The sequence below is a fragment of the Nipponia nippon genome, unplaced genomic scaffold (assembly GCF_047370975.1).
Source record: "Nipponia nippon isolate SJK-2023a ecotype South Korea unplaced genomic scaffold, ASM4737097v1 scaffold_13, whole genome shotgun sequence".
In the NCBI taxonomy this organism is placed as follows: Eukaryota; Metazoa; Chordata; class Aves; order Pelecaniformes; family Threskiornithidae; genus Nipponia; species Nipponia nippon.
In genome coordinates, this window is record NW_028262324.1 from 9,348,950 (window position 1) to 9,374,282 (window position 25,333).

Here is a 25,333-nt window from a genome sequence, read left to right on the forward strand (position 1 = left end):
GCATTGTAGCTGTGGGTCAGCCTCGTCTTAAACTTCAGAGGGATAACTTCAACATGTCGTAGCATGATTCACACATTGACATGGAGCTCAGGAGCCGCTTACCTCAACCTAAGTCATTGCATGACTCTGACCTCTTCTGAAACCTTAGTAATTGAACTGGGCCCCAAAATGATCTCTAATAAAGAGGCTATTGAGAGAGAAAATTACTTGTAGCAACAAGAAATGTATGCATCATTAAAAGTAACCGCTTGGTGTCACTCTTTTCCGTAGTTAATACTGTATGAAGTTAAGGAAATATTTAAATTGTTTACTCAGTCGGTGTCTCCTTTTGGAAGCATTACTGTAGACAACTGGGTGGGAGCAGAGCTGCTCATGTAATGAAACAAATGTCTTCCTCTTTGTAATGAACCGTTTTCTGTAATGATAATTATATAGATACCCTGTATTACTCATTGCAGTGCCTCTGATTCTCCAAGGACGAGGCTGAAATTTAGAAGCTGAGTGGATGTGGCATCTAAACTCTGGGCAGATGTACTTGTGGAAAGCTGCAGCACTGCTGCATGTCATAACTACTCGTTTCTCAGCTCGAAAACAAGCGCTAGAGCAATTGCAGTCTTCTGTACGGAAACTATGACCATAATTTTTCATTTTAAGAAAAATACAAAATTTAGCACAAAATTATTGTTGCAGCAATGCTATAGGGTCTCATGCATGGATGGTCTCATGCATAGACTGTCCCCTTCTAAATTAGGCTCTGCATGAAAGCAAGATGAAAAGACTGTCCTTGACCCATTTAATCAAGTAATAATTAAAGTTCTATTTTATTTTGCTTCAGTAGAGGGTCTTAAAACTGTTAGTGTATTTTTGAAAACTTTGCTATAAGTGTTGATGGAAGGTTATTAAGAGTTGAGCCATTTGACTTTTTACGCTGTTCCTTTCCTGATTGTGAAGATGCACTTTTCCACTGGCAAAATATTTTAGTCTAAAATGCTTCTGCAGGGAAAATTGACCCTCACATAGCTTGGCTTGTTTTGACAGATTTTTTTCAGTGACTTTTGAACTATTTTCTTCTTGACAGGAAGCAGTACAAATTAAAAAAAAACCAAACAAAACAACACAATCTAGTGATGATTGGGATAGAATAGAATAGGTAATAGGAATGTCTGGATTGGAATTTTTATAAGGAGGTCTGTTTTCGTGACATTTCCAGTCCTGGCTTGCAATGTAAGGAGGGTAAATTAATCTCTGGATTTATAATTTCAGTTGAAGCCCAAGCGGGCAATACCTGTTTACCCTAATGCTGAATTGGACTTGTCAGGCTCCACGCTTTTGGATGCCTGTCCCAGTAGAATCAAAGGTCTTAAATGTATTCCAGTCAAGAATATGGGCTGAAAAGGGCCACTTGGATGATGTGCCCTACAAATGTGTGCAACCATTTAATAGATATTTAGTCCTCAAATTGCACTCTCCACACAGATCCAGAGCAGCAAAACATTTCCTAACAGCCTATATGAAATTTACGATCTACCTTACAAAATACTAAAAGTTGCAAAATCTGCAAACCATTGCAGGAAAAAACCAGAAGAGATTAAAAGCATTACTAGTGACTTAGATCCTTATAATAATGGAGGATTAGGTAACTGAAAAGGTTCTGTGATCTCAGGACACAACCCTTCTTGCACTTTAGAGAGGAAGGCAGTCCCTCCCCAAAATAATTCCACCCTGTCTAACCCGAGGCACATTGATTTTTCATCCCCAAAATACTCTGATTCAGAGTTTTTAGTTCGTAAATTGTCCATTAGAACCTGGCACTTGAAAAGAAAATGAGAATACAAAATACAGGATTGGATCTTGTTACTTATTCCACTTCATAAAAAAAGAAGGTGCTTGTCCAAACTCAAACATACATTTCATATCCTCTCTTCATTCTCCATAGTTCAAAGCAACTTGATGAAGAAAGTTGCAAATAAGCGAAATCTGCTATATGGAGTGGCAAGATACGTGACTCTTCATGACATAGTTGCTATGTTAGCTGTCAGGCTTATTCTTTAGCTCTTGGGGAACAGAGCTCCTCCTCTGGGATTGGCTAATGAGAATGCTGTTAGCAGGACGAGGATGCCAAAAACTTTGCTTACTGCCTCTGTTAAGAGAGTAAGAATAACTTTTTTTGGTAAAGTTTACACTAAACTAGCCTTAAGAAATAATCTGTCGGAATTCTGTGTGAAAACGAAAGAAGGGATATCTACCTATTATCTGTACATGGAAGTTTCAGCCATCAGCGATGGTGTGGCAAAGCGTGCCTATGGGGGAAGTGTACAACGTATGTGCGTGCATGTGCACCCTTTGCTGCTTCTGATATTTTTCAGCTTTCATGGGTTTTGCAGAATGTGTTTAAGGTTAATGTCATGCTGTGGCAGAAGCAGCTAGAGGTAGAAATTTGGAAGTCATAGCTGCTAAAGACCATCGTACCACTGGATGGCACTATAGTCCTTTCTGCTCATAGTAATCACAGCTCTGAATAATTTACTCCTCAAGAATTTTAGGTCGAGTAGCAACTAATAGGGAAATAGTTACTGGAAAGACTTTTTTATTGCTAACGTGATGTTAATAAAATAAAATTACACTTTCAGAGCTGGCTTTAGTTTTGCAGCATTAGATTTTAGGAAGTCTATGTTGAAATCTTGCCAGGTTGCTTAGTTTTCTAAATAAAGATTTCAAAATGCAGTTGCGTCTGTCATATGGGACTCAGGCACTGTGTGCTCCCTACTGGCATAAAAGATGTTATGGGTATGTTTTGTGATTATAGGGTATTTTACCCCAAGGCTTTCATTCGCTGTTTCATGCTTTATGCAATGTTTTATATTAATGAGAGAATGTTTTCAGCAACCCTTTCTTTAAACAATCCTTTTTCATTTCAGCAGATATGGCATATCTGAGTTTGGAATCGCCTTCAGCTGCGTATCCTAGGGCTACAGAATGGGTGAGTGTGCTTTACTCTGCAGACCTGTAGTCTTGCAAGCATAAATATTTTTCACCTCAAGTTGAAGGCACAAGTGTTCAAGGGAACGTCTGATGATCATTCAAAGTTGTGGCTGCTGTTTTTACATGTGCACAGAAGCATTAGCTTAAATTTGAGTTATTTATACACTGTTAGTTTAATACTGAGACAGTTATGTCATTGGTATCACTATGACCATAGCATGGCATTCAGCGCAAGCAAGCCAGTTGCAAATTTACCTGAGTTTCCTGTAGGGTTTTGCAGTCTGTTCTGAGTTCCTTGCTGCCAGGACACTTAGTTTGAAGCTAAAAGTGAATTGTATACATGAACTGCTGAATAGACTTGGGCTGTGTATCCAAAGGCAAAGTGTTTGGCAGCAATATTGACCTAGCCTCACCTCCTTTGCCACCTGCTGCTGGTTTCTGTGGTATACCACCCCTTCAATTGTGCCAGCCCAACTATTTATGCAGCTGCACTTGGAAATGGAGCTGGGAACATATCTACTTAAAAAAAAAAAAAAATACTAGGTTTTCTTCTGGGTTAGTTTTAAGCAAGATCAGGTCTCCAGTATAGTGAACCACATGGTTACACAAACAATTTTTATAGAACAACAGAATACATTGATGCTGGGGCAGGAAGATTACAGAAGAGAAATATCAATACCATAAGCCAGTATTGCCACTAAAGACTTCATCTTGAGACACCACAACTAAATTTACAATTTCAGTGATTCACAGTAATCTGTGTTTTAAATTAAGATAAGGTCATATTTTAAATAATTCTGTTTGGAGCTGCTTCCGTATGACGTCTTTTGGTGGCACACAGACTTAGTATGGGCCCTGACAAGCCCAGATAAAACATTCTGAGCACAGCTCAATGTTGAATTTAATATTTATGACAAAAAAAACCACCAAAAAAATATAAGTAAGATCACTGTAGTGGCAGAAAATGCCTTATGTGGAAAGAGTGCTCTGAAATTCTTTTTACGTAGGAGTAGAATGAGAGCCTTGTAGTTTCAGGTAAGCCTCTAAGTGGAAAAAATAGTGATAGGAAAATAAGAGTACATCCATTTTAACCAGTATTTCATTGAAACAAATGTGACTATTTTCATATTGTCCTCTAAAGACCTATCATTTCTGGAGGCATATGTTATTTCTTTTGTAGTGTGTGAGTTTTATCACTCTTAATTTATTTCCCATAAAGGAAGAGGAGCTCAGATCAACTCCTTTTCATTTAGTCCAAGAAGGGCTCAATAAAACTGTTTGAGAAACTAACACCACATTTGGGATGACAGTAGGTAGATTTACACATTGTATTTCCCCAGCACTGTATATAAACAAGTATCTTGCAGCTGAAATATTTTTTCCAAGTCAGATAGAGTAAAAATTTCAAATCCGGCCTAGTTTGATAAGCAGACAAGCCAGAAAAATACTGCTGCAGGGGAAAGAAACCGTAGTGCATGGTTGGCCTTGGTGACTACCTGCCAGGAGAAAAGGGACCTATGAGACTTTCTTCTAATGCATTATCTGCATTTTATCTGCTCAAACACTTCAGAGTTCAGGAAGAGCAGCCAAAGTCAATTTTTGCTTAGAGTGTTTAAAACCAAAAATAAACAGAAGGGAGAAGTTGTGCGTGTGCAGGAGGAGGTGTTTGGGTGGAGAATGGACAGGGTGGTGGGATTGGGGAGGGAATGTTTTAACCTACATTGACTCTTCTGCAATCCTCTTGGAAGTATACACTGTTTTCTCAAATGACAATGAAATTGCACAATACATAATTGTGGTGGTGGAGAGCTGCTGGTGTGTATCCAGGGGCCAGTATTCTATCTGATCTCAACAGGTAGATGAAACAATAGTTAGTATAAATTAGAGAACACTTTTGTCATTACCGTATGCTAGTTATCTGATTCTACAAAGCCTGAAAAATGCCTTCTGAAATGTATAAAACAGAAACTGAATTTTCAGGTCTTTGTCTGTTAATATTTTAAAATATTTTTTAAAAGGGAAAAAAAAAAGCTTTGCTGACTGTGCGGTACTCCAAAGTGCCTGAAATCTGTGAACCTTCACAGTGTGCACTGTTATGCTGGTCCAGACACAACAAAATCCTTAGTATTTCAGGAACATTTTGTGAACTTCCCCCGTCTTGCCGTCTGAGAAGAGGTACCTTGATATTGCTTTCATCCAGATCTGTCTGATGATTGAGAGATTAGTTATCCACTCTGTGCCTCCACCCTCCCCACTTGAATCAGGTATTCTCAGCCTGACTATCAAGCTAACTTAACCCTGTATTCCAATGGAAATGGTAGTATTTCATCCGTAAAATTCTCTTTCGGTCTACTAACTCTATTTATTGAATGTAATGGCTTATAAAAGCTACAAGGGCTAATGCTCCTGGAATAGCTTGCTGTTTAGCGACCAATCACCACCGTTTTTGAGTTACCCTGTTCCAAAGGAAGCTCCAAGAACAATTGTGCCTTGACATGTAATTCTTCCCAACTCTGTAATATCTATGCAGAGTATAAATTGTTTGGCATCATCTTTTATGAAGCAGCCCTGTCCCTTTTGTTGTGCGTAATCTGCTCTGTGATGAAGAAAGGGCATGGTGCAAGTCCCTGCTTTAGTACTTCTTCCCTGTTTTGTGAATTGTATAGGGTAGCATGGATAAATGCATTTTCTTGAACAAGTTTTCAATGGACTGAGCAGGGATTCAAGAAGGCGTTCTAATGTGGTATTTGAATTTTATTTCAGGTGTATAAAAGAGAAATTGAAGCACTGTTACAAAATTAAAACATTGCTATATATTCTGCCTATGATCTGTCTGGTAGCAGACAGATCTGCTTCTGTTCTTATTTAGGAGTGTAAATAATCCATATGTCATTTTTATTGTGGAATTATGACAGTGTCTTGCCCACATTCTGCTTCTTCACGAATCTCATGAAACCTAGGGTTGGGGCAAAACTTGCAGCTTGTGAATTTTCCAATATATTCTATACAAACTGACTAGCCACAATTTGGCTTTATATTTCATGAAAGAGGAATAGTATTAAAGCTTGGTTGGAACAGATCTTGAGAGTTTAAATTAGGGATCAGCTACAGGGATGTTTCTGCTAAATGTCTGTCTATGAGATTCTCAAGCTGAGCTCTACAGAATACATTGGAAGTGGAAGGGAGGATGATATATTGCCAGAGTTGCTGGAAACAGTGCAGGATGTATCAAAGAGTTTGAGATAAAGGTAGGGCTAATCAATGAATTTCCAGTCTTTTGCCTCTCTTTACATTCTCCCAGACGCATCTGCCATTCTCAGCTCAGCACCTTACAGCATTGGTCTTCCACGATAATATCTATGGGGGTATCCCTTTCCCCCCATTAATGTGAGCACCACTAAGAAATGAGTTGGGGAGAAGAATATTAAGGGCACAAAATATGTTGGAGCAGGGAGTGAAAGCATTCAGATGAACCTAAATAGACCTAAATGGGTGAAGATTCTCTAATATTCTCAGACATTCTATTCCAGTGCTTCAGCAGCTTCACTATTAGATACTTTCTACTAGTGTCAAACCTACATCTTTACTTCTAGTTCTGCTTGTAGCTCTATTCTTGAAGAAGACATCTTCAAATGAGTTTTTTTCCAATGCTAAAATGAGTGGAAGGATTAGCCTGTATATCTTGAAGGATTATATATTTTTATATACCAGTAATGATCAGTGATATTCCAAAATTATTTTCATAAGCCATTTTTAAATTTTAAACATTTTAGAGTGGATACTTTGGGCATCCAAATGCATATGTAAAATGTCCATGAGACTGGTTTGCAAACACATTAGGAAGCTGCATGTTACTGTATTATCTGTCATGCGCACATATGGACATTAGTAAGTACCTGCACTAGATGTGGAATGTGAGCACAGTTGTGCCAGCTGCATGTGTAGGCAAAACAATGAAGGAACGGTTTTATATGCATTTTGAACTTATATTTGTGTGCTTAGCTTCTTTAAAAATCAGTTGCTTTCTCTGTCTGTGGCATCAGGCAGCGAGCATACCACATATGAATGATTTTTGAGTGCTCTTGCTAAAGGATTAAATCACAAGCTCTACTTATTTATGAAGAAATGCCTTCCAGCAGGGTTGAATCTCTCTTTTGTAATTGATAGAATAGGAGGAGATTTAACCAAACTAATTTATTCTGGTTCCTATGAAAAATATGGTCTGTGAAAACATAAAAGCACTTACAAAATGTCAACATTTCACTCCTGTCTGCATGTAGATCAATATGAATGGGTCACAGTAACCTCTCAGAGAGCAGGTCTGTATGACAACCAAAACTAATATGTATCTAAGGTTCTTAAAAAAAAACACAAACCACCTTTATCCATGGAGTATCTGCTCTCAACAGGATAATTGATATCAGATAGGTCTGAATGATCTTCTATTAATATGGCTGCTTTTAACTTTGCATTGTAGCAGAGTAAAACTTTCATCAATATATACAGGCATAGTTGATCTAGAAGTATATATTCTGCGTTGCTTGTTGTTTCACTTCCCTTCTTGGTCAAATGACTATCTTACTATGATACTTTTCAACATTTTTAATGGGCACAAATGTGGGAAAAGTTCTCAAATTGCATGTGTAATTACCACTGCTGTATGCAGTGAGCTGTGCTCATCTCTAGCTCGGGATAACATTTTCAAAAGCTATTAACTAAGAAGTTTAAAAGACATTTCTGTACCAGGTGGTGGTATGAATGGTAGAGATGTCAGACTGACATGGTGCAGCACATTTCTGCAGATACATTAGTTGGCAGCTCTAAATAATGTAACTTAGGTGTAGGAAAACTCCAGTGAGCCCTGCCTTCCTGCCCCATTTCTGATTGCATCACATCTCTGCCATGATTCAGCAATACCATTTCTGGTTGGGGTGCTAGTGCTCTGTCACAAGTGCATACTCTTAGAAGTGTATGTACCCTTTGTGTGATGTGAACATACCAGAAATTTGTTTGGAAATTAAAGATTCAGGCTCCTAAATACAAAATGCTTTTGAAAATCACAGGATAGCTGTGTAGTATGTCTTTGCAGATCTTGTGTGGTGTACTGAAAGTCTGAATCCATCTGGGAATTAAGTGGTAAAACAATTAAAAAGACCTTAAAATATTGTATGGTCTTGATCTTGGAAAGAATTCTTGTTACCTAGATGCATAGTCCAGTAATATTGATCAGTTTCCATGTACCCTGTGATTTGTGTTTAGCACCCTGGTAGTTTAATCAGGAGCCAGGAAAAGGTTGATGTACTGAAGACAGCTTTAATTTTAAAATCTGAAATTAAATAGCAAAATCAGAAGAAACATGAATCCTCGGGATTTAGATTTAGCTCCTTCTCTTTGTCATCTTAATTGAAAACTTAAATATGAAGAGGTCAAATATGAAGTACATTGCAAAGACTTGGGTTTTCTGGTTTTAAGTTCTTTCCTTCTGAAAGCCTTTCATTTGCTACTAATTTCAATTTCATATGCAAGACCAGATTCAGCAAAATATTTGACTGTATGATATATACTCAGACTTAAGAATGTGCCTAACAGGTTTGCAAAATTAGTCAAAATTCTGAAAATTAATTTGTCTATTTAAAATGTAATATGGAATAAATACCCTAATTTTTTCTTCATCTGTCATGTTCTTCTATTACGTATTAAGATACTCTACTGTACTGTTAAACATTACAGCTAAATATAGTATTCAATAAATAAGAAACAAGATGGAAAGATTAATCTGTTCTTCTCCACCCAAAGGATCAAGCAGTTAAAACTATAATCGGATTCCTCCGAGTCTGATCTTTTGCTGATGATGAACACTAGCTCAGTAAAACCCAGAAGTACATGGGGAAAAAAATCTGGCACAAATATAAATCTGAACCATTGTAAACAGTTCTTGTAAATATTTCTCATCCAACATACCTCAGATTCCTAAATGTTTGATAATGAATCTTTGTTGCAGCTCTCTCTATAATCTCTTTTTAGTTCAGGTGCTGTAAAGGCACAAAGTACAATGTCACAGTTAAGATGTAGCCACATCACCCAGAGCAGTCAAGAATCACCGTGTCTCATAAATTGTTGTCTGTGTGCTGAGCTGTAGTCACTGACCATGAAGTCATTTTTAGCCTGTGCCAATTCTGTAGTAGAATGTGTTAGATTAAATCACTGTGAAGGTGAAAGGATGGGCCTAGTATTAAATTTTGGAGGTCTGGGGTCTAGTCCTTTTTAGTTATCTTGATTGCATTCTTGTAGATTGGAGTAGACCTTTAATAGGAAATTAAATGGCAAGACCCTTTAAGGAGCTTATAAAAGACAATGCGTAGTGTCAGTCCACATGCACTTCTGAACTACTTACGGTTACTTAAATGAAGGGAGGTAGTAGTTATTTGCATGCAGCTATAAGGTTTATTTTATGTGCATTATTTGCAGGACTCTAACAACTGAGACAGGAACTCCACAGGAGCACAGGTTATTATCCCTTTGAAATTTGAAATGCACACTAGACAATCCAGGATTAACCAAAACAATGATAGTTTGAGAGTCTTAAATTTTCTGGCATGTGTATACAGACATCATTTTTGCTACCTGCCATCTGGAAATCTCTGGTATCATTGCAGAGCTCTGAGTGTCTGGTTTACGTTTTGTGGGGTTTGTATATAGTCTAGTATGTTTTTCAAGATGTTTGCTGGATCAGTTCCAATTCTTTCTCCAAAGCTTTAAGCGTAGGGAGATTACTGGGAAAACTGATGTTGATCCTCTTGGTAATGGGGACAGAGATGCAAACTCTCACCTCTGTAATAGATATCACATGGTCTGCCTTCTAATGCTTAATATAGAAATCAGTTGCCACTGAGGCCTGTCCTGTGCTGAGTTATAATCAATAAATCATATGTTGGTGATGGTTGTTCATGTTAGATCTTATTTAAAGACTTCAATATCTTAAGCTGCTACGCAGTATTTGCTTGTTTTTCTTGTTGCATATTCCATATTATCAGCCGTAATGTTGTGATTTACAAGAATATTGGTTCACATCTGACAGGATAGAAAAAAAAGGGGTTCATTGTTCCTTTTTCTTATGTAACTGAATCAACTCCAATAGTGTTACTCCTGATTTAAGTATGTAATAAGAATTGGGCTATTAAAGAATAACAGCAAGAAAAGAAAAATTCTGGTTTCCCAAAGGAAGAGAATTAAAGGGTGAAGAAGGAAACAATGCTCAATTAGGTCCACTGAATGTGGAAAATTCTATTCTAAATTTCTACAGAAATTTAGGCTCACGTGGATTGCATTAAGCAAATGAGCTGCCCACAGGAAGAACCAAATGACACTGTTGGGTGTTAGCTGGCCACTTGTTGACCAAAATCAAAAACGAAAACCTCCTTTGTCACCTATAGATTGTGACCATTTGATTGGCATAGCACCTATGTCCAGTTGTTGTGCAAAGAATTAGTATACTGACAACCTAAAAATCAGATGATATAGTGCAGAAATTTTGTTATATGTAAACTATGTTCTGATCAATTTATAGAACTTCATTGATACAGGTTTAAATTTGGTAAAGATTTGGCTGTCAGTTCTGTTACATGTGTGTGTGTGTGCACATGTATAAAATCTTGCAAATATATTTATTACTTCCAGCATAAAAGAAAATCGAGGAATATCAAGAACAACTCATGAAACAGAAGCTGTGATAATTTCTCAATACAATGAGAAATTGTTTCTAAGATACAAGTATTCAGTATAAACTCTCTATGAAGGCCTTTGTTCAGATTATTGTTTATAAATATTCTTGGGTTTTGATTACAGAGGTTTTTTAGTACTTAGTTAATAATAAAGGAAAGTAGTTCAAGTAGTTACTTTTTTGGTTTTTTGATCAGTCTATGCTTTTACATGATGGAATTGAATAGCATTCATGTTCCCTAATTGTAGGCACATCTTACATTCCAAATACATACTTAGCTTTTAATTACCTGTACAGTAAATAGAAAAAGATGGCGATTTAGAGCTCGATGCATTGAATTGTCTTCCAAGGATAACGCCACTTTGTGTTGACAGTGGATTAAGTAAGGACAACTAACTTCCCATTTAGCTATCCAGTTTATTGTGCACAAGTCAGTAGTATGAATTTCTACCTCTCTTCTTGATAGTAAATTAAAATTACTGATTCTTTGCCCTCATAATGTGCTCCCATTTATGGCAGTTTGCTGCTGATTTTGATGAAAATGAAACTGAGTACTTATTAGAGGTTAGGAGACTTTGACAATTATTTCCTTAAAGCAGTAATTCATTTGTTCTAATAAAACTGCCAAGAACTTCAGAAGGGAAGCAAACAAACAAAATTCCTTTTGAAAGGTCTTTGTATGACTGTACATGGCTTTCAGAGTCAGCAAAATCACATCAAATATTCATTTTTTAAATAAAATTTTAGAGTGACTATTTTACAGTTGGTTTCAGGGCCATATTAGCATGTTTTTTTGTTTTTTTGTTTTTTTACAAGGAGCTTTTAAGATGGAACAAGGGACTTCATTTTTGCTACAGCAAAGCATTTTCAAATATTAGAACATCTTGTTTTATGAGGTGAAAAATCTCTGCTGCCAGAGCATAGTTTTAAGTGCTGGAAAAGGCAGTGTCTTCATAGAAAATTGGACTATTTTTGAGCAAAGAAGCATGCAGATCTATGAAATACATTCCATCATGTAATATTTCAATGAGTCACAAAAATCGGCAGTTCGAGGTTTTATTTTCCTTATCTGAAATAGAAATATATAGCTAAGCTTGTAAGAGGAATGATTGAGTACTGGTTAAGAATTTTTTAGCAAAACATTCTTTGTCTAAAATTGCTGGTTTGTTAGAAGAGAAAACTCTTGTGGACATGTTGTACTTTTTACAAAAAACTTCTGAGATCCAGGGTGGTATATCTAGTCAAAGTAAGAGAGTGTGAGAAACTCTCCCATTTTGGAAAATCAAGAAGTCCAGTGGTTAGTGCTGTCATCCACAACAGGCACTTTAACTTTTGTCCTATGTCTCAGAGAAGTGCCTTGAAGAAATGGCTGTTTGAAATCTGGCTGCCTGTACATGGGTTATGAGCTTGTGTTCTTCTCTTGGAAAAAAAATTGGAAGGTCTTCAGTTTGTCCCAGTCTGGAACGCAGCTAAATTCTGATGCTTCAGGATTTTTCTCAGATATTTTTTCCTGTCCAGCCATAAATAGTTTAAATAGTAGTTTAAATACAATGGCTTCTTACCATGCATCCTGGTTTCACTCTTCCTTCTGTAGGATATGTACATATCATGTTTGTCTTACATCTGTTACCCAGATGAACAATGCCATGGGATGCGTGACCCACCTAGTGGCTTGAAGTTCTGGCACTGTATCATTGGTTACAATAGATGGGGCTGTGTACACCCAAAACCAAAAAATGTGTGTTTGGACAATAAGATGATTGGGGCTTGTTTGTGTTTAGGTTTGCACATTCTGCACATAAGCCATTGATCCCAAGCAAATAATAAAGAAGAGAAAATCCATTAAATAAGTTATTCAAAATATCATAGAACTTGTCAAATGAATGATTTCACAAGCAGCATCCAACCAATTGTTTTTGCAGCAGAGCAGTTTTTTAGGGATTAGAGAAAATCCAGACTGTTCTCAGGCAAAATCCAGCTGAGGTGAAGTCAGAATTTTGCATTAGAGCTTAAAATTCCAGAGGATTGTGGAAAATGTTGAATTGAATAAGTTTTGTGAATTATTAATTTTATTTTTTCACTCCTGTGAAGCAGCTTATATCAATGTAAAGCCAGGCATTGGAGAAGTACAGTAGTATTACTTAAACAATGGTAAATGCTCAATAATGAAACTTTGGTCAAATCGAAGTGGCCTAATGAGATGTGAAGCTAGCAGAATATCTATTACAAATTAAGAGATTAATCTGTGGCTACTTTGAAAATATAGTCTTTAGTGCTCAAACTAAGAGCAGTCACTAAGAAGAACTTACAAAGGGGATGGTTTATGGTTTAAATGTCGTGAGATTAGGAAGCTCGTGTTTCACAACTACCTTTAATTTTGTCTTTATGAAATAATGTCAAATGGATAGGAAATATTTTTTTCTACATCAGACAATGTGCTCAGCTCTGGTAACTAGGGGGAGAACACCAAATGTGCTAAGCATTGTGATGCTTAACAGTTTAGCAGCTGGAAGAGTTAACCTGCTGGGTGATCCACACTGTGGATACCCGTTTGCCTGGTCAGCGAAGGTGCAAATCTACAGCAGATCGCCCCTAGGGTAGTCCAACACGTACTGAAACTTAGGTACATAAAGAGTGCCCAGGTGGGTTTGTGGGTTTTTAACTCAGACTAACATTTCCGAAACCAGAATAAATTTCTCAGTGATAATATGACTTGACAAAAATTCACTTTAATTAATACATTTGTAGATGTGGCTAGGTGTAGCTTATAGCTCCCATAATAGAGACTGTCCTGTGACCAGACAGGATGGTATCTTAGCAATACTGAATTTTAGCACAGAGAATTTTGTCAGTAGGCATAGTTAAATATGCTTATATTGCTACTGCTAATTAGCAGGTTACAGAGATAATGAGAAAATTAAGATATATGAGAGATTTATTAGACACTGGCACCCCAGTTGAAACTCTCCATGGAACAGATATCTGTACTTTGAGCAGGGCGTTTTTTCCATGCAGAGTGGGTATGCTATTGTCCATGTTTGTGTAATTTCAGCCTAAGTAGTTCCAGATTTCAACAAAACACGATGTTTGTGAACTTTTTCCACTTCATATGTCTCTAATGACTGGGTATATTCAGCTGAACAGGGATTTGAACACTCCACTTACTAATGCTGTGAGTCTGATGGTCATGACCTAGGCCAAAAGAAAATGGTGAAATTGGCTTCTGGAATGTGCATGCAATGTACTGTCCATGATTGTAGTTTAGCTTCAAACCACTGAAGGGTGTACATAGCTCATTCCCAAGTTTTCCTTCCTGTTTTGAATTGAACAGGAATATAGTCCTTGAAGAGGCACTGAAATATAGAGAGCTGTCTGGTGGTGTTTGCTGAGCAGCCTCAAATTCCAATGTAATTGAAACTCAGCGTTTTCTGTGAAGAGTCCAAGAACGCCAACAAACAGGAAGGTGATGGACATCTTCAGAAGATTTTCTTGAGGATTAAATTTTAAATAACTGCCAAATAAAAATTCTGTTTTCCAAAATTAATTCCATGTAGACTACCATAAGATTTATAGACTGTTCAGCAAATTTCTCTGTAAACTTCTGGAGGTCAATGGCTGGAATGATACAACTTCAGGTATCAGTGACTGGAACTCTCAAAAGAATTGAGGAGTTAAGACTTTGGTGCTATTAAAATTCTCACGAAGGCCCTAGTTCCACATTGTCAGCTCAGCAGTCTTTGGGACTGCTCAGCTAATTATCCATTCTGGGTAATTCTGTGGAAGACTCTGGAATGCTCATTTAAAATCCACACCAATTTCTTTTATTTTCTAAGGTGCTTTTTAGAATTTCAGAATTATTTTCAGAATCGGCACTCAAGTTTCTAACAAATTGTATAAGCCTGCATTGTATTCTTGATGTCCTCAAAGTTCTCCAGGTACGGGGCACTGGGTTGAGCCAAAATCTGATTTAGGGCACTGGACATAAGTTGTAGGCTTGGATTCCAAAAACTAGGCACTGGGTGCCACATACAGTAATTGAGTACTTGGAGGCTGAGTCCAAGTATCAAAGTTTTGGACTGAAAGCAATATAGTTTGAAATGTCAGTCTTCTGAAGAATGGTAGAGCTTGTAAGAATACTTCAGTGGGTTTTTTAAATATTCACTGTGCACATTTATTAAAACAAATTGTAAATGAATAGCAGTCTACAGCAGACATACTTAACACATGTAGGTCCTATTTCTAAATGTTCTCTTGTACAGCAGTGCATTTGATGAATACAGATACCTGCTTTTGAACTTCATAAATATTCTACACAAAAAACCTTCTAAAGACACATTTTAAATCAGTTGCTTAATAAATTTAGAAGCACTTTGAAAATAGATCTGCACGTATAAGCTATGTGGTTAGAAATGAACAAAACTAAACTAAATTTTGTTAAATAAAATTAACGGTGTGGAGTGATTGGAAAGTGTCCTTGTAATGTATGGAATTAAATGTTGTGAGGGAAACAGAACACAGTCAGCAATGAGTGTAAAACATACAACTCTGGGGAACAGGGTCTGATAATTCTCTCTAGAAGAAAGTTCTGCTAGGTTTCATTGGCCAGTTTGATTATTGGTACAATTTAGTTTCACAAGTTTTTAATATCCACTAAATGTTTTTATAGTACAACAGATCTCTGATTGTGCTCCCTACTCTTCAACCAGTCTTACCTCTGAAATTTCTCTACCTAGAATCAATAAGGAGAATTCGATGGGAGGTACTTTCCATGAGGGACACCCTCGGCTGCACAGGTCCTCAGTTTTACCACAGATTGCTGGTGTCTTTGTTGGACTTTCAAAAAAGTCAATGTCACATGGCAGGATCTGAATCAGAGTCTTATCTGTAGGTCACAGGTTTAAATCCAGTAGTGACAGAAATTTTAACGTGACCATTACTCAGTGTGATATGTATGAGGCTTGTTAAGCCTCAGTCTAGCTTCTCTTTAGCTTCATGTTATGAAAACAACCTGGCACTAAAACAAGCACTAACAGTAATTTTAGTTCTTGCGTTGAATTTTTAGCAGTAGCTCTTGAAGTGTTTTGTAAGGGAAGTCAGTAACATTAATCCCATTTTTAATTAAAATCTGAATTTTAGAGAGATAAGGGTACTTCCCAAAAATTAGGCTGCTTGTCAGTGACAATTCAGAAGCGGAGGGTAAGTGTTACCCAGCACCTTAATTGTGGCTATGAAGAGACTGGAAAGATTGTTTTTCTGTCCTTAAACTACTTTCCGGATTTTGCGTATTAACACTGCAAACTTTTTCAGTCTCTACTTAAAGACCTGTTTAATATTTAACTCAAATAAACAGAACTGAGATTTTTTTCTACAAAACTAGCTATTGCAGGCCAACAAAATCTTTGGATTATTTTGTTTCAAATCATTTAAAGTAAAAAACATGAAAGAATAGACCTTTTGTAATACTTCAGCAAGTGCTACAAAAAGTAGAATGGGAAGTAATAAGTATTCAAGGACATCTTTTCGCTGTGCGTGCTATTTGTGTTAGTAAGATCAGTACTTTTGAGTATTAACTGAAGGAGGTGCTGTGCTGAAAAACAAAAGCAAAATATTGGGCCTGTCGTAGTTCATTTAATTTTCTGCTGATTTGCCCTCAATCTCATTCTCTTAACTCACTCTCCCCAGCTACTGTGATAAGTTTCTACTTGTTGCTGGTTTTTTCCATAGTAAAACTTTTGTCCCAGTGCCAGCACATTATGTTCTTGGTTAGAGCCGTGACGTCAAATGGTATCTGGCACCAGGCCAAGGAATGCTGCTGGGAAGGAGTGAATGAATGAATGGATTTTTCAGTTCACATTGTAGTTGCCTCTCTCGGAGCCAGGAATCTTCAGGTAGTATTCAGTCAACTGGCTAATGTAAATTTATCAGTGTTTCTTAGTAGAACTAGAAGGAACTTCAGAGCAGGTTCACAATACGTACAGCAACTCAGGGAAAATACTGTGATAAACTTCAAGTTCAGAACCAGTTATCATCACTAGAACCGTGAAGGAAGAAAGATGTGATTCAATGCGGAGTGGCTGCTAAATTCTAAATATAGTAAGAGAAAGAACCCTGTGCTTGGAATAGTTACTATCTAGTGTTCTGAAACTGAAAGGGAGGAGAAATTCCAAATTATAAAAATTTCTGTGAGCTCATGTAGTATGCATTTCTCTCAAAAATAATATATCCTTAACTTTGCATGACAATACACTTCTCTTATCTGTACATTTGCAAAACTGAGGGATCAAAATTACAATTCAAATGAGAATTTACTGCTGTAAATTCAGTAATCCCAAAATGCTGATAAAATTTCAGCCCTGTGTTTTTGCTCTGATTTTTATGAAAATCCTCTCATAGAATGTCTCTCTCAACTGAAAGCTAATGTTCCATTTACTGCCAGTTCATTTTCATGATTTCCTGATGTTTGAATCCTTCCAGGACAAGGAAGAATAAGGTGACTTCATAGCATTTCTTTTCTCATTTATAATTTATTCAGTGGTAGATGATCGATATTGTATCAGTTAGTCCCAGAGAACAAAGTGTAGCTAAACCCATGTCACAGTAGTTCCCTTGTTACTTGACGGCAGCATGTGCAAATCCTCGTTTAATGTAGTTCTTAAGCTGTATGAGCTATAATAGAGAGACAGCTGAAGGATTTTTATTTAGTCTCTGAGGTCTTGGCCCCACTCTCTATCACGCAGACAGTCATCGAGTCATTCAGGTTGCAAGGGGCCTGGGGAAGTCTCTAGTCCAGTTCCTGCTCAAAGCGGAATCAGCATTGAATTTAGACTCAGGGTTTTTTAATCAGATGATACAGTAAAGAACAGTACTAAGCATCCCAATCTTTCAGTTAACAAATTTGCACACTCATAGAGTATTATGATAATAAATGTTTTGCTGTTTCATAATTAAAAGACACTGTAATCCAGGTAAAAGAAGTTTCACATTTTAAAATGAATTTTGCTAATTGCTGCTACTCTTGAATGAATATAAAGGCACACTTTTAAGACTTCTGCTTGGTAGGAAAGAGTTATAACAGTTATAACTATTTTGGCATCCAAAAGATGCACAATACCCTGTTGTAGAAAAATACGTGGATTCTTGGATGTATTTACTTGTTTCTGTGAAAGGACTCACATATCTTAGTGAAAGCATGAGTCCCTGAGTATTGTGTAAAGTGACAAATATGTTTTTCATAGAAATGAAATGAATCCAGATGAATCCAAAGATACATAAAAATAATTTTTCCACGTAAGTGACTAAATTCAGTAATTTAGGCCTAATACTGCAAGTATTTACGTATGTGCTTACCTTTATTACTTTGACTATGCTTCTGAAATCAGTGGGACTATTCACAGTATTTGAGTTAAGTACATACATAAGCATTTGCAGCATAGAGCTGAAAAAGTCTGGGTTTAAATACAAGCCTTGAAAACCCATGGTCATGCTCTATGGTAGGCATCTGACTAGTCTGGTTTGGACAATGGAGGAAGAAGATATTCTGTGATCCTCTTTTTTTCTAATTTGGAAAATAAAAACATAATAATGAAGAGAACAATAATGACACCCACTCCCTCAAGCAGATGGTGATACCATTTTCTTCTGCATCTTGTTTTGAAAGTTAGTAAGTAGGACTGGCATTAATTGTTTTTCTTTCTTGACCCAGTATGATTATTTAATTGTGAGTCTTGCATACAACTTTGCCATCACTAATTAACCCCCAGCTTTATTGGATGTATTTGTATGTACTATAAATGGTGTCCCATAAATATCTCAGTCTGAGGGCTCTTTCAGAGGTGAATGATCTCTTCGCATGCAGTATGATAAAATCTCTGAGACAACTCTCTTCAATACAGTTTGAAGAGAAGCAGTCTTTTAACCTTTCAAATAAGCAAAGTTTAGTGCAGAATCGGATACAGAGAAAAGAGTGGAGTAGCAAACAGCCCAGGACGATGCGTACCTCACCATATGATATAGGTAAAACGTGAGCAGTAGCAGTGGCTTCCATCATTTTCTGAAGAAACCAGCAGCAAACAAAGCAAAATTGTTCAGTATATCCTCTCTGAGGATATTGCTGGTGAAAAAATGTCAGTTTATATGATTCGTGACAAATCTGGCTGGGATATTTATGGATACATTGTGCCCTTAACAGCACTTGGGGACAAGTCAGCACCCACTCTCTCAGGTCAAACTCAGTGGAACCAGAAGAAATTGTTGAGCTGGTGAAGTTGGGATCCATAGGAGGGCTTGCAGTCAGTTCTGTCTGTTAGCATGTCTTTAATTTTCTAAGAGTTTTGACATTGTAGCTTTGAGGCTTTTTTTTTTTGCAGCTGACTGTGAGTGGACAGGGAGGCCATGAACTTGTATCATGATGTGGGAAACAGCTATCACAGACAAATTACAGAACAGAGGAGAATGTACCACCGATTCTAGCTCACTGAGATACCTGGGTTCAAAGCAGTAAGGTGACACTCATGCCTCCAATAAGAGGCCTTTACTGGGGAAGAAATACTCATCAGCCATAGAGTCAGAGGTGCTTCCAGTGTAATTGTGACAGCGCTGGTATTTTGTACTAAAGCAGTGCAGTGAAACATAATCTAATGTAACTATCCTTCCAGAGAAAGACAACTCATACTAGTGAAGTGCTGTTTTACTGATTTGTTTCTACATTATGGGTTTCTCCTAACACATCTCATGCACCTCTTCACTCCTCTCACCTACACGATATATGCCTCTGGAGGTCTGTAGTGCAGACTTAGCCTGAGGCTTTAATGCTCCAGTGCTCTTTTCCTTAGAAATTGCAACAGCTCCTTTTTTCCCACAGAAGTAAAGGGCACAGTAGTGGGTGTGGGAACTTTGTAATGGGTGGACCTCAAAACTTCACATTGTATATGGGTTAGTTCCCCAAAATTTCCATGCTGCTAGCCCAACCAATTCAAACTGTTTTGATCAGCAGAATTAAGCACAATATAATAGGCCTGGCTTATATGGTGGCACTTTTGAATCCAGACAGTGTCACAACACATAAGTACAAAGAGGTAAATAATGACAATTAACTGGACTTCCTTGAACCTCCCCAGAAATATTCTGTTTTATTCACAGCAAAGGTCCAGAACTGCTAATGTTTTAATTGAACCACTTCACTTATCCCTAAATGAAAACAGTTGCAAACAGTGTCCAATGTACATAGCCCCAGGCACTGTAAAACAATCAAATGAAAAGACTTTTCTTTGTCTTATTTATTTACTTGAAGCTAACGAAAAATGCCAAAATTCTGCCCTTGAACATATCACCACTTTTTACATACTTTACCCCAGGGCAGAAGTTCCATTTTTTCCCTAACTTATGAGTTGTTTTTGTTTGTATTTGTGTTTGTATATTTTTGTATATCTCATTTGTTTACTTTTCCTGCTTCTTAAAATTGTCTCTTCTCTTTAGAAGTGGGGGAGAAGGAAAGAAATTGAGGTGAAACCACAACATGTTTTCATTTTCATGTAACAAACACATATTTTTTTCACAAGCTTCTGCAGGCACTAAATACCAAATATGGCTTGAGACAATAAATTATAATGTCCTTCAGAGAATGTAGAGCTGGGAAAAGAAGAAATGCAAGTGTTTGCAACATGTGTTAGGAGAGATAGCTGATTGAGATTTCTTTAACTCTACACTGTCTCATAATTTATATTTGTAAAAGATAATAATGATATTATTTACCCTTGTGCTGCTCACTTTCAGTTTGCCAAAGTCTTTACAAGTGTGAATATGTATCATTATTTCTGTTTTTCAAATGGATCTCTTATAAAAGTATCAAAATCCCCATGGAAGTTAAGGCTGGCATTTTCAAAAGATTGAGTGTCTTAGGTTAGTCTTCACTGACGGCTACTTGGTGAATATTCTGTGTTGTAACTTACAAGCAAGCTGAATCTCAAGTAGAACAGCAGGTAAGCTAATCAGCATTAGAGAAAACTCCTTGAGGGAGAGATATAAAACTTCACTTACCACTAATTTCAAAGAGGGCCGAATTACCTACAACAACATCGTCCGGGAAGATTTCCTTTCATGTGTCAATGCAGCATAAAGAGAAGCAATTAATTTATACTATTCCAAGGCAAGGTTCTACAGAAATGAAATTATGTAAGGGGATCTTAATGTAAAGGAGACAGAACTCTTGTTCTGTTCGGTTTGATATATTATTCTATAGGTGCCTTTTGTCAGAATCTTTAGACACCTTCACATCAGGATTAGATATCATTTCATGGAGTCTCCCTGGGACACTGGAATTCTACAACAGCACAGTCAAATGAGCTAGATCCCAGGGACTCCATGTTCTGCTAGGACCCAGTTAAAAGTTAAAGGAGCACAACATCAGAAGCAATTTAGTTTCTCTGCCCTGGATTCTGTCACTGCGTCCTTGTTTCACCTTCTCTCACCCAAACTAGAATTCTTTCCTTCCTTGATCATTCAGTGTAACATTCATTTCTTATCACTAGATGGACTTCACATACTTATGTGCTCAAACAAACTGTACAAAAATTAACTGGGCAGGTCCTATGAAAAGCTGAAGCATTTAATTATCTGTGTCCTGCTTTAACAATCTCTACCGAAAAATGTAAATTTCATGGATAATGAGATGATAAATGAGATAAGGAACAATTCCTGTCTTTGAGGCCTGTATGTCGTATACCTCCTCCTGCTGCTGCAGAAGTCAAAGGTAAACTCTGCATATTGAGATTTGTCCTGGGAAAACTGAACATTGAAAAAGAAATGTTTGTTTATTAGATGAATTGGCCTTATCAAGGACTGCCCTGATTCTTTTAAATAAGGATGGAAAAAACAGTCTTCTGACTTTGCAGCTCTGTGTATACAGATACGTTACAAGGAATGTTCAGAAAGTCAGGTCAGTTCATAGGTTAGCCCCTATAGGTTTTGTTTTGTAAACAGGTATGTGTTTGTATGTAACGTTTTGGATGTAATAAAACATGTATTGGTTTAAAAAATTATGTCAGAAAAATGTCCTTCTTTGAAGAACATTTGAAGGAATGCTGAGGATGAGCAGGACTTAAATGGACAAGGAAAATGGAAAAAGTTACCTTATTACAAAAATGTGTCCAAAACAAAAATGTCTCTCTGGAAAAGCCAAGTTTGGTTGAAGGGATAGGTACCCGAAAACCCACAATCTAGACAAACAGAAGTCTCTTACTTTCAGGACATCATGCATATACTTATACTGAAAAAACATACAAATTTGTTTAATGTTTGTGATTTCTCAGTCTTCTGCACATTTTTAGTAAATATTACTTGAAGTAATTGCTGTAAAATCAGCATAATTTGCTTAGGAGTTGGGGATTTTTTGTGAAGGAATCATAGAATCATAGAATATTTGTGGCTGGAAGGGACCTCTGGAGGCCAAGTAGTCCAACTCCCCAGCTCAAAGCAGGACCAAGATAGACCAGTTTACTCAGGATTGTGTCCTGTTTGAATATTTCTAACGATAGAGACTCCACAAGCTCCTCACAGAGCAACCTGTTCCTGTGCTAGACCACCCTCACAGTAAAAAAGCTTTTTCTTATGTTTAAGTTGAATTTCCTGTGTTTCATTATGTGCCCATAATGAATAGAATATTAACATACCCCAAATCAGGCACACTTTTGACTACAACCTTAATTTTCTCATCTGTAAAGTAAGCCACTGTTATAATAACCCTTATAACATCAGCAGATATATGAGGCTGTTGCTGGTATTGAAACATGCATGCTTCTGTACCAGCGCAGGCGTTAGATTTCAGCTTATGCTGGGTTATACTCTTGCTGACTTTTAATAATGGTTTTTATTTTAGTGAAAGCCTCGAAGTGCCTGATACCGGAAATGTATTGCTGGTATAGTCGTTTGTATAATGATTTGAGAGCTGCAAATGTGCTTGACTAAAAAGTGACTTCTGTACATAGATAGACACTTTGAGGGCTCCAGTGGAGAAAGCCCTGAGCTTCAGCTAAGAAGGGAACTCGCACAAGACTTCCCATGGCCCCAGGACAGAAAGTGCATTGTAGAATTGGAGAAAATGATTTTTTTTCTCTTCTCTCCTTGCCTGTTGTCTCTGATGATGTATTATTTTATGTCATATCTTGGTATTTTAAGTGTGGAACTAACCTTTTTATAAGCAGAGCAAAAAGTGATGTATATTATGCCTTTTTTGGAAAGCACTGTTAATGATCTTTTGGGTTTGCCCTTGTCCGTGTAGTGTAAAATAATGTTTGGATGATAGTGTTTTGCTTGGCTTCTTTCCAGGTTTTTTCTACTTGCTTTACCACTTCTCTCTCTATGTGTAATATCTGACTAGTGATCCCACTGTCGTGGTTTAACCCCAGCCGGCAACTAAGCACCACCCAGCCGCTCTCTCACTCCCCCCACCCCAGTGGGATGGGGGAGAGAATTGGAAGGGTGAAAGTCAGAAAACTCATGGTTAGATAAGAACAGTTTAATAATTGAAGTAAAATGAAATAGAATAGTAGCAGTAGTAGTAGTAGTAGTAGTAGTAGTAGTAATAATAATAATAATAATAATAATAATATACAAAGCGAGTGATACTCAATACAATTGCTCACCACCCGCCGACCGATGCCCAGCCTGTCCCCGAGCAGCGATTGCTGCCCCCCGGCCAACTCCCCCAGTTTATACACTGGGCATGACACCATACAGTATGGCACAGCCCTTGGGCCAGTCTGGGTCAGCTGTCCTGGCTGTGCCCCCTCCAGCTTCTTGTGCACCAGGCAGAGCAGGGGAAGCTGAAAAGTCCTTGACTGGTGTAAACACTACTTAGTAGCAACTAAAACATCAGTGTGTTATCATCAACATTATTCTTATACTAAATCCAAAATACAGCACTATACCAGCTACTAGGAAGAAAAAAATCAACTCTATCCCAGCTGAAACCAGGACACCCACAAAAAGGTGTGTAATAATATATTGCAAAGTCTTTTTTGCTACCCTCTCCCAGGAAACAGAGGCACTGGCAATAGTAATATTTTTCTGTCTATTAATAAAGGAACAACAGTGGTCTTAATGTGGGTGATTTGCTTATCTTTTTGAGTAAGTTTTGCATAGGTATTGCGTGCAAAATGATGAGACTTGGAAGATCAGGCAAACGATTTCCCCTTGAATACATCATGGCATTGCTATCTATCCAGTTAAATTTCAGCTGTATTATGAAGGTCTGCCATCTTCAGTAATTGGGCATGGTACGTGGTACGTCATGTGTTGTTTTGAGGACAGCAGTAGGATATGCCAAGCACATTCTGAAGAGCCCAGTTGGTTGCCAGAGTATGCAGAAAGCCTGAGTCTTACCCAATCCATTTGTACAAGAAATAACCTCTTCCAGTGACACAGATTTTCTCAAAATTTTGAGGACTTTGCACAGTTCTCATGCAGGTTGTACCTACAGTGGGAATGCTACTTGGGTAACAGTGTACATTTAATGGATCAGAGTGTGGCTTTCTTGTTCAGTCATTATAGAGTCCTTACTCACGTAAAAATCCTGTTGTAAAAACGGAACAGAATTTGATCCATTACATTTAATGGAAAAGATGGCAGAAACTTACCAACTCCCGGATGCAGAGAAGTCCTTTAAATTCTTAAAGTCTTTATCTTAGTACAGCAGATACCTCCCATCTTAGTATCATGCTTTGAATAAAGGAGGATGTGAATGGAATACACAAATTTACATGGTAATCTGGCCCTTTGATGAAAACTTAGGTTTATATTACTATATACTATTCATTCCTTAGTTATTATACACAGAAGGATTCAAATAATAACAGTATCATCATGAATTTAAAAATCTCCAAAGACAGGCATTTCAGAATTCAGATTAGTATTTAGATTTTTATCTTGAGTGGATGTTGTATTTGTGTCACGGACTTGTGATGTGAAAAATTTCAAGATTATTCCTGACTACCACTGAATTCATGAGTGAATTTGGATAAACTATTTCTGCCTTATGTTTCTCTTAACAATCTTTAGCATGTCTTTTCACCATTTATGTTAGTTATTTCTACAGAGTCTGTATTGGATACACCGGAAGATCAAAGAGAAAAGTGACATTTTCTAGACCTCATGTCTGTTTGACTGCCACCCGATGGTGTACTTTACTATTACCCACTGCCTTCTCTCTGTTTCCTAGGAGTTGTTCCATTATTATTTTATTTTTTTAATACAAACTTATCTCCAGTGAAAGAACTTTCACATCAATGTAGTAACATTTTCCACAGATAGGAATTGTAATGGAAAACTGTCACATGGAAAAAAGGGGTTTTTTCCATGTAGATTTTTGATACTGGTATTGTTGAATACCATTTTCAAACTCTACTTACATCTCACTTTTGGAAGTTTCTGATTCCTCTGAGATCAAAGTTCTAAAGATGTAGCACTGTGAAGGCCTAAGAAGAAATGGAGGATGTAAAAGAAGGGATTGCAATTCAAACTACAACCTTTTAATAACAATTATGTCATGGGAACACAAAATATCTGCCCCTGAAGTGGTTAAAAATGTGAAATAATTTTATATATACATGAGACCTTTATAGGCTTAAACCATATGCC

General features: G+C 37.2%; 1 long non-coding RNA gene across 1 annotated transcript in view; it reads left to right on the plus strand.

Moving 5' to 3' along the window:
• The window catches only part of LOC148056530 (uncharacterized), a 155,619-nt gene that overhangs the window by 7,520 nt on the left and 122,766 nt on the right, over positions 1-25,333 (plus strand). The window contains exon 2 of the long non-coding RNA XR_015702939.1: positions 2,919-2,980. This is a non-coding gene — a long non-coding RNA (uncharacterized LOC148056530). The remainder of the gene's footprint in view (positions 1-2,918; positions 2,981-25,333) is intronic.